The sequence below is a fragment of the Myripristis murdjan genome, chromosome 7, assembly GCF_902150065.1.
Source record: "Myripristis murdjan chromosome 7, fMyrMur1.1, whole genome shotgun sequence".
Taxonomy (NCBI): Eukaryota; Metazoa; Chordata; class Actinopteri; order Holocentriformes; family Holocentridae; genus Myripristis; species Myripristis murdjan.
The window spans coordinates 34,466,691-34,472,549 of NC_043986.1; positions in this window are offsets into that span (position 1 = coordinate 34,466,691).

The window sequence follows — 5,859 nt, forward strand, 5'->3', positions numbered from 1 at the left end:
CCTGGAAGACGGCAGGTGCATTTGTCAGACAAAAGGGCATAACCAAATGCTCAAATTGTCCTAGGGGTGTCTTGAAGGCCATCTTCCACTAATCTCCCTCTCAGATCTGAACCAGATGTCAAGTGTTTTGCAAGTCCAACTTAGAGAAAACAGTGGTCCCTTGAAGGGGGGTGAAAGCTGAGTCTATGAGAGGGAGTAGGTATTTAGTTTTGATGATGTTATTCAAGCCCCGAAAATCTATACAGGTACAAAGGGTTGGGTCTTTCTTCTCTGTGAAAATGCCTAATGATCCCTGCTGCCAAGGAGTCTTGGATGTAGTTTTCCATTGCCTTGTGTTCAGGTTTGGAATATATAAAGGTGACTGGAAGGGAACAGCGCTCCAGGGATCAGGTCTATGGTACAATGATATGGTCAGTGTGGTGGTAAAGAAAGGGCTTTATTGTACTTCTACTGAATACCTCCTTAAAGTCGTGATAGACTTCCGGGACCTTGGAGAGGTCAGGGGGGTGTGGGGAGGGAGAAGACTGAATAGTGGTGCCTCCTGCTGGTGAGAGAGTAGACTGCAGACAGGTTTCATGACAGTAAGGGCTCCAACTCAAAATCTTGCCTTCAGTTAGTGAGTATGAGGGTTGTGCTTAATGAGCCAAGGATGTCCCAAAATAAGTGGAGTGTTCGGGGATTTAATGATATTGAACTGTATGGATTCTCTATGGTTACCTGATAGGACCAGCGTGAGGGGTGTTGTACAGTGTGTTACCTGAGCAAGGAGCCTGCCATCCATGCCAACGTAAAGGAGGCATGGAAGTATGTGGGTAGTGACGATCACATTGTTTGAAACAGATGTATTTATTTTTGAATGTAAAGGGAGTATAAATGAGCCTTTTCATGGCTTGTAGCCAGTGATACAAACATTAGTGGTAAAATCAAAGAAATGACAATATAACTTTTTTCGGCGCTGCTCTGTTTGTGTGTCAGTGTTGCTAAGTATCTAAGTTAGCCTCTGACAGGCACGCAGCTAGCTAGGAGAGGCACTCACCTCCTGTTGGACTAGAGGAAAGCATCTTTCTCCACTTGTCCCTGTTTGCAGTCAGGGTTGCCAAGTCCGCGTTTTTTCCGCCAAATTGGGCTACTTTTTAAGTGTTGCCGCGGGTAACAAATTTTGTCCGCAGGTTGGGCTTGGGCAGACCTGTGGCATACAGATGATGAATAATGCCTATGAATAAAGATTTCTATTTTGAATGACTAATGAAATCTGCTGCCACAAGTTTGAGCCCACCAAAGAGATGCTGGCCTTGTTCAATACAGTTCTGTATGACAGGGACCAGGGCAAGGGATCTCAACATGTCTACAAAGAAGCTGGACAACGCTGTAAATAGTTCAAGTTCATGGAGTTTTTTCCCGTTCTTTTTTATGTTGGAGACAGCCAGCAGTTTAACAGGTGAGCTGAAATGATTTTCAATTGCCTTTGCCTGGGAAATTGCCTTTAATGTTTATGATGTTATTTTATAGATATTATAGTGCATTTTGCAATTATAGCAATGCTGTTGGACTTTAAAAGCAACATATATGGATTTTTATGGGCATATTTTGAGTTCTGGTATTGGGCTGATTTTTGGACCCAGGTTGGGCGGGTTTTGGGCTGGTTTTGAGTTGCTGTTTGGCTGCTTTTGTCTCACAGACCTGTGTTGGAGCCCGGTCGTTTAGTTAACACAGGTTAACACTCACTGGCTGTCTCCAGTCCTCAACGAAACTAACTTCTTTCTGTACATGGAGCTAGCTAACATTAGCCTGCAAAACACAGCAGTTTTCTTTGGTGAAGCGTGTTAATTTGGAACAAACAGCTACACTAATGAGGTTACAGCTCCACATCAACCTTAAGAACAGTTTGATATTCAGAAATAACAGGCCACACAATGCTTTAGATAGATAGATAGATAGATAGATAGATATACTTTATTGATCCCAACCAGGGAAATTCTGGTGTTCCAGCAGCAACAGTAGAAACATACAATAAAGTTAACTAAAAAAAAAGAATAAAGGCTAAAAATATACAATAGAGACTATAAAGACTAAAGACTCAAAAAATACAATAAGGGCTAACCTAAGGAAAGGAGATACGAGATATGAAAATATACATATGGAATGAGCATGACAATATACAGATGGCGCTGAAGTATATGCATGATTGTATAGATTGTATAGATAAGGAGAGTTAGTATGAAACCAGGAGACTAAGAACCAAGTGGCAGAACCTGAACGCCCGGGACTGGGACAAGGAACTAACCGCCTTGATTCAGCCTCTTAAGGAATCCACTTCCCCTCCAGTCTGAAAAACAGTGTGAGTGTATATTAACTTAGGCTGTAATATACAGATAATAAATAATAAATAAACAGTTAAGGTGCTGAGTGATGGATAATAAATACACAGTTAAGGTGCTGGGTGATGTACAATAAGTACAGAAACAGTTAAGGTGCTGGGTGATGGATAGTAAATACACACTTTATCTGACCAATCAGAATTAAGTCTTCAACATAGCCATGTAATATGTAATTATTAACTCATAAGTGTGCGTTAAACAGATTAAGGCACAGCTACGAGTTGATTATCCCACTTACACCATGGTCATCTACCAACATTATAAAGGAAAGAGAGGAAAAAATATTTTAAAAAAAATCCACTGATGTGTTTTCCTTCCCGGTCATTTCTTGGTAACTGAGCTGTACTGCTGCAGGTGATAATGAGCAAGCTTTGACTCCTGTGCTTTTTAATGTTATTATGGTTATGTCACAGGTGTGGGGTGCGACAGTGAATAAAAATCCAATATTTCTCTATTGGGGAGTTGTGATGACCCAAAACAGCTTGCAAACCACAGTGGAAGTAAAAACAAATAATTTATTACAGGCTAAAACATAGATTAAGAACAAACTCTAGAAAAGCATGTTAAAAGTCAGAGTCAGGTAAAAGAAATAGATAGATAGATAGATAGATAGATAGATAGATAGATAGATAGATAGATAGATAGATAGATAGATACTTTATTCATCCCGAAGGAAATTCACAGTTTTCAGCAGTATCCACAGATTACAAGATTAAATAAATAAAAAATAAAGAATAAATAAAGAATAAAAATCACTGGAGAGATAAAATGGCCCAATATTTGGAAAGTCCTATCTGAGTAATGGCAGTCCTTCCATTCTGATACGGCCACAGCACGTGAGGTGGTCTCCAGTCCCTGATCACGTCCTAGGCTAGTGTGTAGGGCCAGCCAAAATAATCCCTTAACCAAACAAGACACTGCAAAAAAAAAAAAAAAAACATCCATGCAGGTAGATCAAATGTGTAAAAACAACAAAACAAGCCAAGAAGCAAACACACAAAAGGAGGGCTCTTCCTCTATTCAATAGCCCATATAGTAGCTGCTTTTTAATTTGTCAAATCCAGCCCTCCACTTTCCCACAAAGTGTGTCCCTCTCTCTCACGCTCCAGCTCCTTCCCTCAGCCTTGTTTGTGGTTCCTGAGGGATGACAGTTGCCCTCGTGGCTTCCTCCCTCACTGTGATTGTGACCAGGCTGTAAGCTTGTGTCTTCCATGCATGCTTCTGCTTAGCTGCTGCCGTGGTGTCCATGAGCTGCATTCTTTTCCCAGCAAGCTCTGCTGCACACCTGTCCTTATTTCTCTAAGTATCTGTAATGAGGCAGGTAGAAAACACCCGCACAAAGCCCAGTGCACCACTCACAACTCCCCGAGCTCAACTGTCCTTCCAGGTCATGGAAAAATCCCATGAAAGCCCAGCCAGTCCCTGCCCAAGACAGCGCCACCACCTGGAACAGCTGTCTCATACATCAACCTGCACATACATATAACATCACCCTGTGACACTTACAAGGAGTAAAAACAACTTTCATAGAAATGTCGCAGTGTCAAAAGTATAATATTTGTCTTTGAAATGTAGGAGAAAAAAAAAACAAAAACAAAGACAGACAGCCTGCTCAAAAAATGTACTTAAGTACAGTGCTCAGTAACTGGACTTTGTTACTGTCCACCACTGAGAAAGACTGATGACTTGACTTTGCCTTGAACATCAAGGCTTCACTTGGACTTGAGACTTCTGACACTTCTGAATCAGAAAGGCTTGATTGCCTATCTTGATTGCCCTAAAGCCAAAGAATAAAAATGATACAATTAACCCCTGCTTGCAGGCTCCCTAGTGGCCTAAGGAAGGCTATGGAAGTTACCTTTGACCGCTAACACCATGTGGACTCATCATGCCCAGGGAACTAGACAACCCAACACTCTACCACAGGTCAATTTTGCTGTAAAGATTTGTGAACCCTGAAAGAATATTGTGAATTTTATGTCTCATGATCATTTAACTCCTGTTCTAGAATCTTTGGGGAAATTGCTGAATACTTGGACATTTGAAGAATTTTGATGACAATTTTTCATTTGTAAAGCAATCAGCAGTTTAATGCCAAAAATATCGGCACTGTCCTTGTTACAAATATCTGTGAAAGCCTTTGTGTGTGTGTGTGTGTGTGTGTGTGTGTGTGTGTGTGTGTGTGTGTGTGTGTGTGTGTGTGTGTGTGTGTGTGTGTGTGTCTGTGTGTGTGTGTGTGTGTGTGTGTGTGTGTGTGTGTGTGTGTGTGTGTGTGTGTGTGTGTGAAAGGCCTAAGGAGTGGATTAATCATTTATTGAAAAAGCAGCAGAAACAAACAAAGCCTTGTCCTTCAAGAGGAACATGAGTGTCTTGTGTGGTTTTGTACCAGACACTGTTTCCAGTGGTATGTACTGAAAAATGCTTCCTCTCACTCACCATACAGCCTGTCTCACCAGTGTGGAAACTATCAGTGTGGCAGTTTTATTTAGCACAGAGTTACCTGAATTTGTAAAAATGAGCCTATGGTTAAACTAGATGTCTATGACCTTTGTCTAAAGCCAAAATGTTTGAATGGATAACTACATGGTAGGCATGAGGGAGACTTTTTCAGAATTTGGTTACACAACAGACGTAAAATGTTTAGCGCAATGTGAAGAAGTCAGGCCTAAAGCCAGTGGATCTAGATCCTCTCAGACTTTTTCATCAAAACTGTGTTGTTCTTCGTACATACAGTGATTTTACACCACCATTTTTGTCTAAAACAGGTCCTAATATATTACTTCTTTAAAATATTTTGGTGAAAATGTATTGAGTAATGCTATTGTAGGCAATGAGAACAAAAAAATCTTTCCCACAATGACATTTGGGGAAAAGTATGGCTAATAAACAGGGGTGGGTCGACGACCTTTACGTTAATGCCCTATTGTGAGAATGATTTTATTATTATTTTTTTTTTATCTCATTGCCCACAATAATATTGTTCAATACATTATGTCACCATTCAACATCACATAGCCTCAATGCTTGAGGAAATCTTCTGAAATTCTCATAATTTTACGACCCTGGATTTCGCATCATCCTTGAATTCTGTCTTCATTATAAATGTTGGGACTGTGTAACAGTGACAGTAATAGTCCAGTTACTGGTAAATGTTTGGAATCAAATGTAATTATCATTTTATAGAGTTTAGCCCCATTAGCCTCCATATACTCTACTCTGACATACAGTGGATGTTAGGGTGCTCAACACTGCCCCAATGGCCAAAAGACTGTAGCATAATTTGTAGATTTTAGATTAGTATTTCTGCCATTCGGTGAGTGGGTCCACAATCTTTATAGAAAATATAAAAGCGATTTACAAGAGATGACAAAGTATGAAGTCTGTGCTACACAGAGCTTCACTAGCTTACTTCCATGGAATAAAATACATACCCCAACACCCCCTATGTCAGTTTTTGTGCTTCAGTTATTTTTTATATTGC